The sequence below is a fragment of the Acomys minous genome (assembly GCF_964271855.1).
Source record: "Acomys minous genome assembly, chromosome: 2".
Taxonomy (NCBI): domain Eukaryota; kingdom Metazoa; phylum Chordata; class Mammalia; order Rodentia; family Muridae; genus Acomys; species Acomys minous.
In genome coordinates this window covers 40,421,469-40,442,579 of record NC_140484.1, presented here as the reverse complement: position 1 = coordinate 40,442,579, position 21,111 = coordinate 40,421,469, and the positions used below count along the sequence as shown (strand labels likewise).

Genomic DNA, 21,111 nt, shown 5'->3' with positions numbered 1-21,111 from the left:
GGTTGGCACACACACACACACACACACACACACACACACACACACACACACACAAACCAGTGGAAGAATAGGCAGTGTTTTTGCTTTTGTTTTTGTTTTGTTTTGTTTGTATCAGATGGAAGGATATCAGTGGCCCTTACGTTGAAGGCTTCATGGTCAGTATGAGTGTGTCGAAAAGAGTGAACTCGTGCTGAGGACCCCAAATACACAGGCAGTGTGCTAGGCACTTCATACATGCTCTGGGATGTAATTTTCCATTACTCCCATGTTAAGTGTGAGAACTCTGAAGCGCAGGACACTGCACAGCTAGGATATGGAAATGCCGGACTCAGTTCAGGTTCCCCGACTTCCGCAGACAGCTGTGGAAGAGGACATTGAGAAGTGTGGGGACCCATACGTAGGACAGTTGGATAATTAATCTTGGGAGCACAAGCATTTTGAGTGGAGTTAGCACAGAACTTTTCTGAAAACTTATTGGAAAAAGCAGAGAAGTGGCAACTTTGCTGAACCTGAGCAATAGCATTTTTTTTAACTAGTTGTGAAAAATTTGCTGAGAACAGAATCTTGCACACTGCTTCCCATCCCTGCCTTCTCTACCATGACTTCTGTGACCTGTGCTCCACTTTTTTATCTGCCATTTCTTTCCCTTTGCTTTTATATCTCCTATCTCTTTATTGTCTGGAATAGTGGGCAAGGCATCCAGATCTGTGTTTAGTTATTGTTTGGTTGTGATTTTTCAGTGTTATATACTTGCTGACATTTAAATTTAATCAATAAATATATTTTAAGGTTTTATTTATTTTATTCTATGGGTATAGGTGTTTTCTTGTATGTAATTATGTATGTATGTATGTATGTATGTATGTATGTATGTATGTGCAGAAGAGGGAGTCAGATTCCTTAACTGGATTTAGATGAACCTGAGATGGGTCCTCTGCAGAAGCATTTCCCCAGCTCTTTAATGAATGTTTTTAGTTTTTGAAAGTTTTTTGTTTTCTTCAATCTATCTGTGTGAACTGAGGTCAGGATTGGAATTTCACTTTTACTTTCTTTCTTTTTTTCTTTCAGCTGTATAAACTATTTATCAACAGCGAAGGCCCAGAGACTTATTTCTTCTTGGACACACCCACAGTGCGGCTGCGGCGGCCAGTGGTCTTGGTGTGCTGACCGCGGACACTAAGGCCCCAAAAGTGGCGCAGACCCCTGTGGGCTCTGATCTTCTTCAGTCGCTCCAGGTCCTCAGGAAGCTTGTTGTCCAGGCCGTTGGCCAGAACCTGGTGGTACTTTCCATCCTTCAGGTCCTTCTGTCTGTTCAGGAACCAGTCTGGGATCTTGTTCTGTCGTGGATTCTAAATGATGGTGATCACAAGCTCCACCTCATCCTCCATGACTTCTCCAACCCTCTTGGTGAGGTCATTGTCTGCTTTCCTCAACACCACAGGAGCACATCTCTGCCCCACACCTTAATGGTAGTGATGGCAAAGGCTGTTTTCCGCCGCCCATCGATGTTGGTGTTGAGTACTCCCACAATGTGCTGGAACTTCCTGGGGATCACTAGAGACATGGCGGCGCCACACACGGAGAGGCGTGTCCACTTCTACTTACTTAAGAGAATTACGTTTGCACTCAATAGGTAGGTAGCTGTGGTAATGCCTATTGTCTCAAATCACTTTGTGGATGGAGTTGGAGCTCCCCTATGCATGGTATAAGTTTGGGTTGCTGGGTACCAGGATGACTGCTTTGTAGTTACCAGTTGTCAAGGGGGCCTTTTCTCCTCTATAACCAAGGCAGCGACATTACTGCTCTTCCAGTCTCATGGAGGCTCCTCAGGATAATCCCAGTCTAGGGGAGCTCCTGCGACCACTGTCCTTTCTCCTTGGCTCCCCTCCCAAGTCTTCAAAATGGAAGCTGCTAATGATGGACAGCTCAGGGATGAGAGCAGCTTAAATGCCCTGTCCTTACATCCTATGAATTCACCATAGCTTATGAATTTGGAAGATGGATGTTGAAAAACTCCTCACAAAGGAAACCCATCTCAGGAACTTGAATAACTTATTTCTCAGCTCGCTGACATGCTCTACACAACTTGTGGCTTAGGAGTGGGGTCAGCCATTAAAATAGAAGCTAAAGAAGGATGTGAGGCCAGGCAGGAGAATGGCATGACTGTTTGCAGATGAATATGTTTTCCTGTAATAATCTCACCGTTGATTTTCTTTATGAGAATTATTTTAATTTTTAAAACTGTTTTAAAAGGTATAATAGCTTTATCTGCCAGACTGCTCTTGATTCTAGATTTCACATTTTTTTCCTCTCAGAAATATTGGATTTTTACTCAGAAAATATATCTTTACAAATTGTTTTCTCAGGTGCTTCCTCAGATTCTTGGTGAGCTCTGACCTGGCACAACCACAAGAGGTAGTAGTTTGGCTATTCATCTTATGTTGTGAATGACTTTGCCCTTGGAACCAACAATCTCACTGTGGGAATCTCTCCTGCAGATTTTTCTGTCAAAGTACTATATTTATGAGTTTCTTTGTTGAGGGATTGTTAATAAAATCAAAGACTGGAAAATCTTAAATGAGCCACAATAATCAATTCTAGTAGATTTACACAATGAAATGGCGCACAGCTATGAAAATAAAATGTTATATTACGAATAATAGATTATTTTAAGTGGGAGAAGAGAAATAACACAATATATTGTATTCTCCTTTCATGTATAAAAGAAAATTTTCCAGTATGTGTTCTTTTTCTAATGTATGCCTTTGTCGATTGAAGAAACAAGTGTCTTAGTAGCTCATATTAATTATTTTGAGCATTATTCCATTTACTTATCATTAAACCCTTTGATATAGATACAATTTCTGCTTATGAGCAAACTGAGGGACAGAGAGGGGTGTCATGTGTGTGTTTGCATAGCTAGGAAGTAAAAGGAAACAAACAAAAGTCCTAAATTAGAGTTCTCAGCATGGCCACAGAACGACTGCACGGAATAGGGGGATGGATAAGAAGCTGTAATGTAGGGGCTGAGAGATGGCTCAGCAGTTCACAGCACGGGCTGCTCTTCTAGAAGACAGGGATTCGATTCCCAGCACCCACATGGAAGCTCCAGTAACCATCTGTGTCTCCAGTTGACCTCCTCAGGCAGATATATAAAATGAAATGAAAATTATATGAGAAAAAGCCTCAGTAATCTAATCCTGTTGTAATATGTTTTCAAACTGTGAGAATGAACTAATAAGCAAAGTCATCTTTCTATGTTTGTCCATTAATATAGAATTCTTAGATTCCCACCCCCTACATCCACCCACCCCTCCCAGTGGAAGATGCCCAGTGTGTCATAGTGCTTGAAGAACAATGCGGAATTAATAACAACTTCCCTTTATCCCAGTATCCCTCTTTGGCCATGGGACTCAAAGAAGCTGGGACTCAAACATAACCAAGCTAAACTGTTCTGGTTCTGAATTCCTTTAAGCCAGGCATTTTTATTTGTGATCCAAACAGGAAGAAAACTTTGTTTTCCTTTGGAAACTTTATTTGGGCAGGCAGAGGCAGTAGGAGTTAGCTACAAAAGGTATGGTTTCTTGTGACTGTGCTTGAAAGTGGCCCCTCCTCTTGATGTCCAGTGCTGAGTCCCCTTTCCTTACCCTGCCGTGCCTGTGACACTTTCCCTGGACTTCCCTCCTGATACCTGCCATTTGGGTGCTGCTGATTTGTTCATAGGCTGTACTGATGAAGAAAACGCTCTGTGTGAGCCACTCGCAGGAAGTGGGAGTTCCTATCAGAAAGTTTTAGTTTAATTTGAAATGAGTACCTTAAAAATAAAAGCATGGTTTTCTGTTTCTCTGATTTGCTTTCTCAACACCAGCTCATCTTGGTCAATTGTTTTTCCCCTATTTTCATGGCATCTAGAACAAGTTTTTCTAAATGTATTACATGGTAGGAGCGTAGAAAGAAACGCCAAAACCAAAGTCAGCTGGAAACAAAACAACCAGTAAAAACCAAAATAAACGCACGTTATCCTGAATGCTTGGTCCCATTGTGCCCCGGTTCCTAACGGATTGCCTCCTCACTAGCTACAGATAAATATGGGAGGCGTTGTCTCAGCATCCTCCAGGACTTGTTCTAAATTTAAGTTGGCTTTTCTAGCCTCACAGAACGTGAGTTTTAGTCCAGCTTCTGTGTTTGTAGTTCTATGTAATTGCCAGTGGGACGGAGCATGCAGGCCACGGTTTTGTTTTTGTGTTTAACTGTGCAAAATGCATTAACAGACACAGTGCAAACACTTCATCTTCTTTGAGGTAGCTATTATTTATTATGTATGCCTTTTTCATTCATTGTGGAAGGATCAGGGAGCTTGGAAAAAATATTCAAGGTCACCCAGCTAGACAAGCTTGGATTCAAATCCAGTTTTCTCTGACTCTGAGTACCATGCTATTAATTATGGCTAAAATACTTCCTTTTTACTTTAACTCTTTACTGGAATCCTAATTGTGTGTTTTCCCATTGTTGTCATTTACCATGAGCTACTCAGAATTATTTTATGAAGCAGATCAGACATAATGCTTATTACAAATCTTATGGCTATATTTGTATACTAATTTTAACCATTCAGTAATAATCATTTAAAAACCTAACAAATGTTATACGTAACCAATGTATGACATTTTTCATTAAACCAGTATATTATACTAATGACTATACTAACAAGGTAACCTTTTGCAAATGTCTTTCTTGTTTTTTAAGTTCTAAAGTTTTATTTTATTCACTTGCGAATTTTATATCAAGTTGGTATGCAGTGAACAGTACAGAAAGAACTATACAGTAACACTGCTTTTAGCTCTTTCAGGCTTGTTCAAGGAGCTTTTTGCAAACAAGGATGCTCTGTCTTCATCAGCTAACAATGATCTTTGTTATTTCTATATCCGCACTTCTCAACTTCATCAAATGACATTTAAAACTTCAAATGGCTCACAGCTAGTCAGCAATGAAAGCCTTTGAAAATGTTTCATTTTGAACTAATGAATAAAATGCTTACTTTTGAAGCAGAATGACTGAAGTTAAATGTCATTCTTGTTTTAAAGAAAACAAACACCTGCTTGAAGATTCTTTTATATTTATCTAGACTTGAGGGTTGCATGTGAAGGGGAAAAATGAAAAAATTTCAAGTTTCAGGAAATATAGGATGGCTTTTTTAAAAAATGTGAGTGAGCCAACATAAATCGGAGAAAACTTACAACACTTAAAAACGAAATGGCCCAGTGGAGAAAATGTCTTTTCTTTGATCTTAGGTGTTTCCTACATTGATGCTCCACAACTGAGAGAATCTGGAATTTATTCTCCAAACCTCCAAACAGAAATTCATCTCTTTAAAAATTAAAAAAAACCTACTTTTTAGTAATAGAAAGCATAGAGAAGAAGCAGTGATGAAGAAGGGAGCACGATACTCTGGAAACATCGTCATGTTTGGGGGATAAAGGGGCTTGTGTTTCTAGTTCTTTTTTTATTTTGTTCTTGTGGTTTTGTTTGTTTGTTTGTTTGTTTGTTTTTTTGAGACAGGGTCTCCCTGTGTTAGCTTTGGCTGTCCTGGACTCGGTTTGTAGACCAGGCTGGACTTGAACTTACAGCGATCCACCTGCCTCTGCCTCCCAAGTGCTGGGATTAAAGGTGTGCACCACCAAGCCCTGCCCTCTAGTTCCATTCTTAAGTAGTTCTGGAGCCTGAAGTCAGTTGCTTACTTGGAACTCATTTCCTTATCTGTAAACTCAGCATCACTCCAGTCTCCCGTGTTTTTACCAAGTGCTTGCTAGGAGTCAGTTTAGTGGTGAGCAGAGACAGAAGCATCAAAACTCAAGATTGGCTAGGGGCACGGTTCCTAGCGGGTTCTGGGAACGCTTAACACATTTTAGGAAATTCAAACATCCTCCTCTTTTAACAAGTTCAAAGCCTTTTGAATGGCAAGTGTTAAGCGGTTGTCCTTGTGCTAGTCACCAAGTGACCTTGGCTCCTCGGCTGGTGTCTGCTTTGTGGTTTCTCTTTTTGAGCCACAGGAACAACATAAATGACTCCAGCTATACAGCCCGAGGAGGAGCCTTACAGTTACTCACGTGGCCATATCATCGCAGGGCAGGCAGGCTAAGCTGCGGCTTGGGAAATATATAGTCAGTTGAATTTCTTCCAGAAAACTGAAAGAAAGGGACATTTTGAACTGCTCATCTTCTCAATTACCCAAATATTTGAACAGCTGGTATTTGAATGTCTCAAGAGGCGGTGAAGAATTTCAGCTCGTGTATTTCTGAGGTCCTACATGAACTCATACAACTAGTCTGTTAAGATAGAGAGCATTTGGCCCTGCCGCCCCACAGGAAAATGTCGCTTAATATTCTTTTTCCCACTTTCCTCCTTCTCCTCTGAATACATCGTCTTCCTTGTGGTCATAGTTCTACTCAGATTGAATGTTGTGTCTTAGCTCTCTGTCAGTAACAGACCCCTCCCATAAAACTGTTTCGCTTATTTATTTTATGTGTTTGAGTGTTTGGCCTGCGTGTATGTATGTATACCACATGTATGCCTGGTCTCTGTGGCAGTCAGAAGAAGGTTCTAGAATTCTAGACACTAATAGTTGTGAGCCATTGTAAGAGCTGAATCCAGGTCCTCTGCAAGAATATCATGTGCTTGTAACTGCTGAGCCATCTCCTTAGTTCTGCATCCCCACTTTATACCTAAAAACCAAAATGTTATCTCAAGCATCTAAAACAGAATAGATTTTCAGTTGAAGAGGTGGGTTTTTTTTTTTTTGTATATGTAACTGAACTAAAGGACTTAATAGCTTGTCTAACTAGAAAAGTTTATTATACAAATTAGTCATATATTTGCTTTTGCTACTTCCATGTGTGAAGTCAGTGACACGTTATTATCTTAAAATCATGAGTCATAGCTTTTTGTAATTTTAATAAGTAAAAATAAAAGATGTACCTGTAAAACCCTATATAATGCTGCTGTCGAGACATTTGGTTTTCCACTTAACTTCTTATGAATGAGCTGTAGTAAAATACCTTCAATCTCTATACCACTAACCTGCACACCAGACACAAACACTGCTGTATCTCCTTACAACATGGCCTTCCCCTGTGATAAGTTTAGACGGCACATGGGAACATTCCACACCAGCCCCCTCTCTTTATTTTGTGCATGTGCTTACCACAGAATGACAAGGGAAGTTACCCTAAAATCCTTTCAGTTATGCAAAACATGTCTCAAACTTCTAAAATCAACAGATAGATACAGGAGCTTCCGACTCAACCCCGTTAGAGAAGCGGAAGCTTCCGGAGAGTGGAGAGTGTCTTTTCCTGGAAATGGGAGAAGGCTTTGTAGGTGGAGCCCTGTGATGCCAGTGGGGGGGGGTCTGCATGGTCTTATTGGCCAGACAGTCTCTTGTCTTATTCAATGTGAGTAACCTAGAAACAGAGCTCTACACAGGCTTTATCCAAAGGGCAAGGCAAACTTCTCCACAGTGCAGAGATTTGCCTTTTCATCTCTTCCCTCCATGTATTTTAATAAAGCGAATAGAACCACATGCCTCTTTTTGTACAGTGATGTACCTCCACCCTGTGTGGATGTCTCCCTCCCGCCCCCCACCTCCGGCCCTCTGTTGCTCTGGGAAAGATGCAGTTTTTATGTGAGCTAACTGCATGTTTCACCTTGTTCTCCAGGGCTCTGAATTGCCAGTCTTGTGATGCACTGTCACAACTTATGCGTGACTGACTGGTTACAGAGCCCGCTGATCTATATGGAGAGGTGAGAATTTGTCACTGTGCATAAGCAGAGAGATCAGTCAGATACAGTGATAGATCTGCTCTTTGCCTGGATTCATCTGCTGCTATATTAGGGTAGTTCCACAGCTGCCAAATCCAATTGTGAGCCTGGCTTTGTGGTTGAGGAAACAGAAAAGGAGGGAATGATGTCCTGACATAGCCACTTTGGGATACAGTATCTGCAGAGTGAAAATATTATTGTAACCAATATGTCAAAGTATTTTCTGACTGTGCCAACTGTAGGGTTGCCTCAGTAACTTTAGCAATCTTTCCCGAGCATGGCAGAAGAGCTTACAGATTATGGTTTTGGAGGCTGCACATTAGCAACCAGGATATAAGTATTTGGGCAGACTCATACAGAACTCAGTTTGACTCTTTTTCTAGGCCTGCTAATTCTAATTAGCCTCTAACATCACTAATGAAACAATCACTCTGATACCAAGGGCAGCATATGGTCAAATGCCCCCTTGAACAAGCTGCAATGGCATTATATGAAAATAGTACAGATTTTTCAAAGCTCATTAACAGTAAGGGCAAAAAAGACACAGTGCCTGTCAGGTTGGTGGGTACAAACCATGTATGGTGGCTTCTCTGTTCTTGTGTTCCTTCCTCAGCCGTGTTCATGGTTATTCACATAGGTTACAGAGGAGGAAAGAAAGAAGATCAAAGAACTAAAACCAGGTGATCATCAACCACATTTAACTAGTGCCCTTTAATAGGTAGCTGCCACACAGAACTCCGTTTCCGAGTGAAACTTGTTTCTCAGCTCCCCCCTGGGATAGTTGAAGGGCACTGTGTGTGATTTTTATTCTGGGATGACCCTGGCAACTTTAACCATAGGAAAAGAAGAGGAGGCAGGGTCCAGGGATACTGGTGAAGTAGCGGAGCATTATGATGGGAGTAGCAAGGAGATTCAGCCTGTTTCAGAATGCCCAGGGAAGAGACAGCTAAGTGTGTCATTGAAAACCACTCCGTGATACCACAGCAGCTAGCCACTACTTAAATAAATTACTTTTCTCCCATCTACCTGATTAAATAAAGAGCCAGAGGTGTGGTGCCCTTCGTTAATAAGCTCGTTATTACTTCCCAACAGGTGGTTGTCATTTCTTTTTTTTTTTTTTTTTTTTTTGAAGTCACCGAATTTCAGCTCTTCTGTAAGAGGATGTAGTCGTTATCCTTAAAGGTTGGGACCTCAGCAGTAGTGCATACTTGAAAGAGTCAGAGCACGTCTCTGGCTTCTGCATCACAGGACTGTGGCTCACGCTATGGGGACAGAGGCACATGGGTGAAAACCAGCATCATTGTCTCTCTGGACTTATGTTCAGCCCTGCAGTCATTTTAAATAAGCTTGATAGGCCTGCCCATATTACATAGATTTTTTAAAAAAGTAAAGGGAGGGGATTAAAAATAAAACCAACAACAACTATGAAATAAGCATTAGAGTGTGTTAGCCCTTGGAGACTTCACCTTTGATTAAAAATATACGCGTCAAAGGGACTCCACTCTCTAGCTTCCTGTCATTAGCACTATCCAGGTCAGGGATGTGGCTGTCACTGCCACTATTAGTAATTTCTCAGGACATTTTACAGAACTTTTAAAAAATGCAGGTCTCATCATGTTCCCAGAGTGGAAGCAACTGAATGAGGGCTCCTCAGGAACGAGACGGAAAAGCTGGCAAAATTCTGCATACTCATGAGGAAAGCAACGGGAAAACATTTTGACACTGAATGGATGCTATCAGAGGCAAGCATCTATTATTTTCCCTCATGGGGAAGTGGCATGTATGAGATAGTTCTATAAAATGAATCGGGGAAGTCTTTCAGAAAATGTTTGTCTGGAGAAGAGGCAACAAGCTTAACTATCTTAAGAGCCCAAACAAGAAACCATGAGGCAGGAGTGGTAGGCAAGATGGAGGCCAGTTCTCAGCTATGGTTCTGCAGGTGTGCTCACAAATTTACTGACTTTCAAACTTTTCTTAACAAAAGAACTGAAAGTTTAGTTATTATGTTTTTGCAAAGTTTCAAAACGGAGGCAACTTATTCAAAACTAGTCCAACAAAACCAGCTGCACACTGGTCACATAATTCTCTCTCTTCCTTCAAGAGGCACAGTGGAGTCTGGAAGCCTGTATTCCAACCCCTGGCAAATACCAGCTGCTTAAGAAAAGTTTATAGAGTGACTAGAGAGAGAGATATAAACAAAGTTAATCTGTGCTATACCCTTTCTGTCATAGTGCACATGCGTGTATGCACCTGGCCCCCTGCCCATCATATCAGCTATGGAGTTTTACCTGAAACAACAAGGTATCATATCCTTTGTAATGATTAAGCATCACCTGGATGCTGACCTCACCACTGACGTTCAGAAGGATAATGGCATAAGAAGGACATGTTGTTGATGAGGGTACCACAAAGAATAAGATGCTCAGCTGAGCCAAGAGCCAAGAAGTGAACACTCTCCATCAGTACTATAAAGGTACAGTATAAATTGCATTGCATCTTTAATAAAAAAAAAAAAGAAATAAAGATTCTTTATGGCATTAAAACCTCAAAAGAAATAAGGTCAATGAAAAGGCAATGAAACTAGAAAGAAAAAAAAAACCCTAAACTTGGAGTGTTATTTTTGGGGCTGAATATCAGATCTGATCTTTGAAAAGAGAAAAGAGGTGGGATGAAGAATATGTTAGCTTTAAATCATCTTCGAATATATCTGTCTAGGTAATGTGATTTTTCTTGAAAATGGGATTGCATTCACAATTTCTCTACACATAGACTACCACAGGGAAGAATAGCAAAAGTACTTGCGGTGGTTTAAAGGAGGCACGTCCCCAGTAGTACTGGGAATCTGAGTATATGGTCCCCAGTGGGTGGCGCTCTTTGGGCAGGTTAAGGGCTGTGGCCTTGCTGGAGGAAGCATGTGACTTTGGCCATGACTTGAGGAGGTTCGAAAGCCCTGTGCCATTCCCAGTTGGCTCTCTCTCTCTGCTTCTTGCTTACAGTTTAAGACAGAAGCTCTCAGCTAGGTGCTTCGGCTCTCATGCCTCACCGCTGCCATGCTTCCCTGTCATGATGAGGGCAGAGGGACCCTTAGCCTCCGGGAACTGCGAGCCCAAGCAAGCCCTTCTTTCTATAGTTTGCCTTGGTTGTGCTGTGTTATTACAGCGCTGGGAAAGTAACTGACACAGAAGTTGGTAGCAGGGAGTGGGTTATTATTGGGAGGAACCCTTCCACACTGTTGTAGGGAGCAATCTAGAAGACTTTGTGACTGTGAACTGGAAAAGGGGCGGAAAGGCTGTCTTAGTAGGAGTATAAAAGATTGTTGTGCATAGAGCAATTTGGACTGAGGAGGACTATCGGAAGAGGTTTTGTTTTGTTTTGTTTTGCTTTGTTTTGTTTTAAAGAGGAGAACAACACTCATAACTTGGCTAGAGACTGTTCCTGTGCTGTTCTGGCAAAGAATGTGGCTGCTTTCTACCCTTGTCTTAAGAACTTGCTCAAGGTAAATATTAAAATAATGAATTAGTTTCTTTAATACAGTATTACTCAAGATGTTGTACCTGGAAACTCACACGAGTATTAAAATTCAAGGATAGGTAAGCTTGGAGCAACCATTTATTTTGCTCCACAGTTTCACAAAATTGTGTGTTCCTTTATTTTTATTCACAGTGGCAGTGCGTCAACTTAGATGACAAGAAACGCTGAAGGTTTTCATAGGCTTCTGACACCTCGTAGCAGTAATTCTGGTGAAAAGAATTTCATGATATGAATTTAGATGGCACTAATTTTGACAATAAATTTTAAGACTAGGAATTCATCCCTCTTCCATTCCTCATCATGTGCCCCATCAGCAAGAAGGCTTAGCAATCTCTAGAAAAAGTTCTTGTGTAAGGTTTAGCGAGCGTTTACTCGAAATTTATTAGGCAGGGGAAAACTGGAGAGAGAAGATATACTGAGTTCACTCATCTTTATATGTCTTTAAATTGACGATTCAATACATAGGAGTTATTTTTCTTTTGTATATTGAAAAGGCCATTATGAAATGAATATGTGTATATGTGCATGCATGTGCATACGGAAGCAGATGTTCGAATTTAAGGTATTTATATCACTTAAACCAATCTCATACAGAAAGAATAAAATTGCATGGGAGCACAATTCGGCATTTTTGAAAGGGGAATATCACTCACTTAAGAAAGGCATTTCAGCTTCCAGATTGCTCTTTAAAAAGGGCGTGATTCATAGAAAGCAGGAGCTCGAGATCCACTTTCATACATCGTCTGCCCTGGGCACGTTGGGGTTATGAGAACAACTTGGAAGCAGAAACTTGACTTGGTGTTTCATCTTGATCAGTCCTTGCGACCTAATCAGGAAGATGCCAGTGTTCATGTCAGCAATTTACACCTTGTAGACGAGGTGATCTCCTTGATGCTGACTGAAAACCATTTTGAAGTCAGCCCCGCTTACATATCAAAGTGTTCCCCAGACCTCAAGGGTACCCCATCAAGCCAGTATCACTGACTCATGTAAAAATTGACACCTACCCACTCCCTAATAACATGAGGAATTTTCCTTAATTATGAACATTTTGATGCTTACAACAAATATTTTATTCCCTAAGGATTCTGATAGATAGAAAAATGGAGAAATCTCTTGAAGAAACAGTGGTGAAACAGAGAGAACCAACAAATGGTACATTGAAAGATTGGTTCATGGATTTGAACCCGGATGGTCTGGAACCATAGCCTGTTTGTATGGATGTTATTAAATTACTTCAACCTCATTCCCACATCTAAAATACGACATTAGTAAAAGCGACCTCCTCACGAGATTTTTTTCATTGTAATTAAATGAAATACATCTAAAATTCAGGGATGAGTAGGCACACAACAAATGTTAGTGACTCTTTCCACTTGTGAGCAAGCGAAGTAGCAAAGGCCGTCGATCTCTGCCCAAGCGTCTCATCGACAAACACTCACTGGTGTGGTACTACAAACAAAGAAGCGACGATTCCCGGGAATTAGAGAAGGAAATAAATTACATTTAAAAGAGACGAATTTCAGGTTGTCCCTAAGTGCTATTGAAAACCCACTCATATTCAGAGTTGGAATATGAAAACAATTGTGGGTATATCTACAGCCTGTCTCCATCTTTGTCTAGTTTGCTCACAGTTTACAAATCGAAAGGGTAACGAACGAGACTTTGGCCTGGCACACTAAATCCTGCGTTCAAACATACAGAGCTGCTGGCTTTCCTGCCGCCAGACGGACGGCTGTTGGAGGAGAGATTAGGAGACACTCGAGACGTGGATGCCCGAGGCTCGCAGTCCTAACCATAATAAACATTTTTCTTTTTCAGTAAACCAAATGCGATGGGAGCAGCTGCACTATCAAAGTACCATTTTCACAGTTACTTCTAGCAATAACCGCACTTTAATGTGTTTCCACACATGGGCTCCGAGAACCTCCAGATCGCAGGCTGACTCAAGTTGGGGAATCTCTAGTTCCCTCAGGGCCCCTTGGTCTTTGCTACAGCAGAAAAATGATCTCTGGTTTTTATTTTTTATTTTTTATTTTTTTGTCACATAAATTTAGGGGAAAGCAAGTGAGAGGTCTTAAGTTTATTTTACAAACACATGAAAGTTCAAAATAAATTTTAGTAGGTGCACAACATGTTGTATAGTCTGCATAGATCTCTGTGGTAGGAACCTCACTCTGAGACCCCACTAGGAGACCATGTTTGATTGTGTCATCACTCACATGATGGTGTTAATAGCCATCGGTCCTCAAGTGTGTGTGAGGTCATTGTGTTAATCTATAGCCACACGACTGGTGAGATGGGTAGAAATGCTTTGGAACAATGAAACAATTTTTAAGCTACTCTGAACTTGCTTTCAGTAACACTATGAATCTGGAGGGACAGCCATGCTCCGCTCCTAAGACATGTGGACAATACAGTGCAGAGTGCTGGTCACCTGTGAGTGAACATGAACTCATGCTGTTATCTCTTAGACAACATGTGAACTGCTGTAGCCCTGATCTTTCTTCTGGAAAACCAGAAAGTTGCAATAAATGACATCAAGCCTGTGATTTTTTCCAATATTTTTCTTAGTAATAGGAAATGTAGTTTTGCTTTCATTGTATATAGACAAAAAAAATAATAAATAAATAAATAAATAAATAAATAAATAAATAAAAAGAGTACTGCCCCACAACTTACCATGCTGGCACTTTCAAACTGATCCTTCCTAAAGTTTCTCTTTTCAGAATTGATGAGGTTCATAAATACTACATTTTACTTATTAAGACTAGTTCCTGCCTCCCCTTTCTGGAATGTGGGGTTTTATTGGGGTGAGCATTCTTCATCTTTTCAGTCACCGCTATAGCCCCAGATTTAGAAAGTTCTACCACCTCCCTGCTTAACTTTATTAACTAGGCTATGCCACTGTTTGACTTCCTACTGAGTTTTTGAAAAGGACCTTAGAAACACTGCTTCTCCCTGACTTCTTGTTAGAATTTATGTTATTCAGTGGGCAAGCCTTTAGCTGGTAATGAAAAATCAATATAGCCTTCAATCCTTCTAAGTTCTTTGTTTTACCTACAAAGGAATTAATAAGTCACAGTAGGAACTATGGCACACAAACACACTGTTCTTTTTTCATATGCCATTCAGTTGGCAAAAGGAAATATTGTTTATGTTCTGAAACTCAGGAGTTTGGCCTTTTTTTTTCTTGATTTGAAGATTATATGGGCTGGACTAATCTTTTGCATTTTCTTACTGGCATTACAGATGCAAGTTGCAAAGTAGACCTAGTATTATATGTAATTAATAATTTCATGAGTATTTTTGAGTAATATATACCTCTTTACTCATATCTGTCTATTATCTATCTATCTATCTGTCTATCTATCTATCTATCTCTTTAGATTTATGTCTTAGCAAATCCAAGCAGAAAATACAAATTTCTCTTTATAAAGTTCTTTCATATTCAATCATGAGAATATCAGGTTATGAGGCTCTTTGTTATTGGAATTAAAGATGTATTTTCCAAGAAATATTTTAGAAGCTTAAAGAAAAATTATTGTCTTTGCAGATGTGACATTTGCCCACAATATTCTACATTATTATTCACAATTCAATTTAAAAGACAGTATCATATTTAGAATTTGCTTTTCATATTTGAGTTATAATGATTGGCCTAAGCTTTGATTACTAGAGAAGAAAAAAGCCAACATTGACTAAGAAAAGTGTTTACACCATACAAATAGAGAAGAGACCGACTACAGAGATAGCTTGAGCAAACAACGGGGTAAATATTTAAACGTTGTATCCTTCGACAAATTAGTTGAACCTTTTCATGCACGTGTTTAAAGCAACACCTCATCTTATAAGAGGGAATAAAAAGGTCAGGAGAAATAAAGTTAATTAGCTTTTCATAAGAAGTCAAGACCTTCTGAGTTCCTTCAAGATCTCTTAAGATTCAATATTGAGAAAAAAAAATGATGAGGCTGTAGTATCAATCTTAAACAGCAATCTTTTGGGTTGTTTCATTGTCCACTGCACCATACCACATCTCTCTGAAGGAATACCATCTTTATTCTGGTGTTTTTCCACTGTCCCTCGTCACCAGCTACCCAAGGTAGACTAAAGTCTATTTCCTAGGGTCTCACACTGTTTTGACATTATTGTTTGGTGTTTAAAAAAAATTTAACATAGTTTATTCAGATTGCATCCTGATTGTTATTCCCTTACCTGTATCTTCCTTTCCTACCCTCTCTCCCTCTACAATCCTTTCCCCCTCTGACAGAAAGGGTCCTCCTCCCTCACCATATGACCGTAGCCTATCAGTTCTCATCCACATAGTCTGTTTTTCCTTCCTCTGTGTGCCTATTGGGCCTCCCCACTAGGAGAAGTGATCAAATCAGGGGCATCAGAGTTCATCTCAGAGGCAGTCCCTGCTTCCCCTACAACCTTGAGAATGAGCTGTCCATTGGCTATATCTGAACAGGGGGTATAGATTTACTGCAAGCATTGTCCTTGGTTAGTGAAACAGTTTGTGCAGGACCCCCTGGGTCCAGATCTGCCAACCTTGATGGATTCTTTGAGGGACTCCTGAACCCTCAGGGTCCATCCTTCCCCTCATTCTTCCGTACCACTCTCAGTGCCCTGCCTAGAGTCCAGCAGGCAGTGCCAGCATCTATCCTGATCCTAGACTGGGTGGAGTCTCTCAGAGGACATCTATGTTGTTGTGAGTTTTGTATATGAAAGGATCTTTATACCACTTCCTCAGATTTGGCAAAGGTTGTGGAACAAAGTAGTTTCTAAAAGGTGCATGTCTAATATTATAAATGAAACACAGCCAACAATGCTATGTATGCTTTCTGGTCTACAAATTTAAACTTACATTATAGAGCAGCACTGAATTATCCTCGAGGTTATTTCATAGCTTATGAATTAAAGACTAATAGTAAACCCAAATAGCTTCATCTGTGTAATTGAGTCACCAAAATAGCCCACGTTTAGTATTGATTCAGAACGAATATTCAACAGTAAACAAAAAGATGGATCATCCTGATAGGTTGGCCATCTCCAATGCATGGCCTTACAGGCACATGTACATGGGGAGCAAAAATTAGACACAATGAGTTATACAACAAAGGAAATTAAAGTTAGAATAAGGTCAGTGTAGACCTAGCATATGGGAAGGAGTAGGAGTAAATATGACCAAAATACATTGCATAAATATACAAAATTCTAAAAGAACTAATAAAATGTCATACTCACATATACACACTTTAAAAAAAGATTACTAGGGTTTTTTTTAAACACAGAATTGACAACAATTTGGATTAACAGTTTCTAAAATGAAGCGTCTAGCTGGAAAGCTGTTGTAGAAAGCCTCACAGGCTGTTTATCATCACCACCACCACCACCACCACCATCATTATTTTTCTAATATTCTTATGGTGAGGCCTTAAGGAGGTCAACAGTTTTATTTTGAAAACTCTGGGTGCAGTTTTCAAGTTATGAGATGTACGTGTGTGAAGACTAAGTATAAACACACCTATAAGTCAAATCCATAGCCTGTGATAAAGATTTCCTCTGTGAGTCCAACCCAGTGCAACCCAGGCATCTCTTCCTTAACCAGGTGACAGTTTTGATAAGCTTTTGCCTATGGTCAAGTCATTGATAAGCAAGAGTGAGAATGAGAAAAATAAAAAAAAGTTGGAGGACATGAGTGAGACAGCTTCAAAATAAGTCAGGATATATTAAAAGACCAGTGAGATAAAATAAGTGAAAGAAAAACCACAAAGAAGAAAGAGATAGGAGACGTTTAACGAAAGAAGAGAGAAAATTAACTCTAAGATTTTAGAGCTATATAAAATGATGGAAAAACTCAGAAACAATGGAAATTAAAGTGTATAAATTTAGCCTCTATTTTCAAAAGACATGAGCCTATGGGGGATATTTCTCATTCAAACCATGACAATACTCGTGGTATCAGGATGTACCTTAGGTAGTAGCAGTGATAAACTGGTGAATATGTAGCTTGAGACAGTCTGAGATTAGGATCAAACTGCATAGCCTGGTTCTCTTGGTTTGTCGGTCTCATCAACTCAGCAGTTTTCCCCGATGGTAGTACAAACAAGTTTTGGAAGATTCCCATGGTACATTCAGATGCATTTTGAAAACTGTAGCATCTCTATAGAGATTTGTCCATTGTTTAACTTTGTATTTGTGGCGAAGACTGTCTTCTGTTCTCAGGTTAGCAATGGAAACTCAGCTTTGTTTGCTTTGTTTTGTTTTGTTTTGTTTTGTTTTTTTTTTTGGTAGGACATTGCTAGGTTGGGAAGAATTGGAGCTAGGAGCTGGAGAAGGCACTCACGGGCATTTTACGTTTGCTTCATTTTTCAGTTTTCTCAGTGAAGGTCAGTGATGCTACTATTCTCAGAAATGCTTCTTTCCTTTTTGTACCTTATTACAGTTTTGAGTGTGTTCTTGGATATTTTGGGAGGGGGTGTTGCATTTTAAAATCTGAATTTAATTTTGCTCCACAGAGTAAACCACGGCTCCGTGATTTACCCAGCAAAAGGTCATGGGCTAATCCATCTGGCTTTTGATGGAGGAGAGAGAACACTTAGGTTAATTATAGAATGAGCTTGCATGATCTATCACCCCTAGATCTGTTGTGGAAAGTTCTCAAGAGATTCAATATTCATGTGGTTCTTTTTCTGAAGGGTACCATTGTTGTTACAGCTGGGTTTCAAAATATGAGTCATCTTGGGCTTATGATTAGGCCCCTAGGAGAAGCATTAGTCTGGATAAATCATCATCTCAGAATCAAAGCAAGAGTTTCAGTTTAGGTTTGGTGAGTAATGCACAGGTACACTAAGTCGAAGTTCGGGCGGGATTGGAAGTGCTCTGTGACTCTTTCTAGCAGGTACGGCATGCCAGCTAGCACCCTGTTGTCTAGTAAACTAAATATAGGTTTATTACTACATGAAGCTCCTTGGCTCGGTTTAACATCTCAAGCTATTTATCTAAATCACACAATTTTACCAATTGTTTTTGTGTCTTACAAGACCTGTAGTTACAGATCGTAAGTAGTTAGGATGTCAAATGCTTTAAGGTAAGCGATAGTGTTTCAGCTTGTTGTCAGGCAAGATGCGTGATCAACAGAACTGCTATCAGACTCTCAAATATGCAGGAGGCAACCCGGGTCAGTAATGAGACTAGCCGATTAGATGCCGGGTAGCTGCTGCAGGACAGCTTGTACAGTGCAAACATATATATGATTTCTGTCTTTCACATGATATTACAACCAATGAAGCATCTGTTAAATTTGGCACATGTTGACCCATGAACTAGGTTTCATTCTCCTATTGGGCAAACAAGAAAATTGAGATTCATTAGGGTAGAGACCCCAGCACAGTACACCCAGGAAGTATTTAGGGGCAGAAAAACATCTGATTTCAAACTTCCATATTTTTACCTTGTCTTTCTTCTCCCTTTTCTTTTTAAAAATGTCATTCTTCTACTACAGTGCTAACACTCACTTACAAAAGCAATTTGGGCTTTTTTCACTAACAACTTTGCATGTTGTGTGAATAACAGCTTATTAGACTTCAAGCCACGCATGAGGAAGAATAAGGATGTCTGGGCTTTGGTCTTGCCTCTCCCATTATCTGCCGGGCTATCACTTTTGAAAGACACGATATTGAGGGAAATGTCTTTCTTCGTTGTCTGTGTAATCCCTAAACGCAAGGATTTTTTTTTCTTGCCTCCTTAAGTCTCAGTTTCTTCCCAATAGCTGTTAGGAAAAAAAAATGGCCTTTCACTCTTCCAGAAAAATACATAGTGAAGGTTGTACCTGCTTCTCGGAGATATTTTAATTGACCTGCAGTGACAAAGGATGCGGTGACATTCTTGGAAATTGCTGTGAAATGTGAAATATATATACACATGTATGAATGAAAGATGAACAAGACCAAAGGGTACGGACACTGCTGTGTTTTCCATTTGCATCTATGTAACTTACCTATTTCTGGGCATCCTTAGGAGGACACATATAAGAAAAGCGAAAAAAAATTGCCTTCTGAAATGTTTTCTAGCCGTCAGAGCATCAAGAGTCAATGAAGACTCAGAGAACACAGGCTGCTGGTCATGAGTGGGCTGGCAGGCAGAGCTCTGCTTCCCGCTACCAGGAAAGTCCAAGTCAGCATTTACTTAGAAAATTTCTTTCAAAGGAGTTACAGAAGCAGTCCGCAAGTATCAATATTCCCCGTACAAACTCATATCTTTGTTTTGTTCACTTGCTCTTGTGCTGTGTCTCTCTCTTTTTGATTTTCCTATAAAAGCTAAATTAGATCTCAAGGGTTCTGCACCACTGAGCAAGGATCTCCTCTTGTCCATTGTGATGGGAGTAAATGCACTCAGGAGGGAGATGTACTTGAAGGAGAGGCTAAAGTGTCTCCCTTCATTGAATTCCCCTGTCTCCTGCACAGGCTACCCACCCTGACTTCTGTCTCTAAATACCTCCAGCAGGCGCATGCGTACACCACACTCCAGACAACGCTCAGCAAAATCTTCCAGGGGGCAAAGCTATTTGTCTTAAACCAGCACAATCTTTCTATGCCTGTCCTATCTTAGCTCCATCAAAAGCAGAGGGGGAGGATCATTCAAGCCTTCCAGGCGTCTAGCTTTCTTCTATCCCTGAGAAAAATGTGTTCTTGTGAAATGACTTAGGAGAATTCTTTTTCTTTCTTTCTTTCTTTCTTTCTTTCTTTCTTTCTTTCTTTCTTTTTTTGACTTTGAAATTAAACTTTAGTTTTTTCAGAGTAATGTGACTTAGAAGTGAATAGTGGTTAAAAGACCACACAAAAGAGAGGTATCAGACAGACAAGGAAAAGGGCAGACAGACAGAAGAGGGCTGGTGATAGCTGGCTGTGGTTAGATCTTCTCCATTTTAGAGATGAGGTCATCACAGATCCTGGTCAGCTCATCATTTTCTTTAGTCTTCTGCTCCACAGTCTTCTCCAGGGAGTGGATCTGCATCTGTGCCTTCCTCAGGCTTGCCTGGAAAGCCAGTGCCTCTGCTTGGGCCTTGCTGCGTACCTGGGCGATCTCCTCATTTGCCAGCTTGAGCTTTTCTTCTGCATGGGCCTTCAGCGCCTGGTACCTCTGGCCTTCCTTTCCAATCTTTGCTATGTATTCCTCAACACACTTCTTTATGAGGCTGTACAGGATGCTAAACTCAATGCAGTATATGCCTCAAGAGTAAGGTGCAGCCCTAACTTCTCTGTAGTTTTAAAAAATACAGGTGTAGTGTAAGGTCCCACACCATGCGAACTTACTGTAGTTCTTTTTTATTATTATTAATTTATTCTTGTTACATCTCAATGGTTATCCCATCCCTTGTATCCTCCCATTCTTCCCTCCCTCCCATTTTCCCCTTATTCCCCTCCCCTATGACTGTTCCTGGGGTGGATTACCTCCCCCTGTATTTGCTCATAGGGTATCAAGTCTCTTCTTGGTAGCCTGCTATCCTTCCTCTGAGTGCCACCGGGTCTCGCCCTCCAGGGGACATGGTCAAATATGAGGCACCAGAGTATGTGAAAAAGTCATACCCCACTCTCCACCCAACTGTGGAGAATGTTCTGTCCATTGGCTAGATCTGGGTAGGGGTTTAAAGTTTACTGCCTGTATTGTCCTCGGCTAGTGCCTTAGTTTGAGCGGGACCCCTGTGCCCAAATCTGCCTATCATAATGTTCTACTTGTAGGTGTCTAGCACCCTCTGGATCC

At 40.4% G+C, this 21,111-nt stretch overlaps 1 protein-coding gene and 1 pseudogene across 2 annotated transcripts in view; both read right to left on the bottom strand.

Moving 5' to 3' along the window:
• RORB (RAR related orphan receptor B) overlaps positions 1-21,111 on the bottom strand; it is a 185,609-nt gene that overhangs the window by 142,179 nt on the left and 22,319 nt on the right. The window lies entirely within an intron of this gene.
• On the bottom strand, positions 1,076-1,711 carry LOC311581706 (small ribosomal subunit protein uS13-like; annotated as a pseudogene). Its single transcript has one exon. The product of its transcript is annotated as a small ribosomal subunit protein uS13-like (transcript).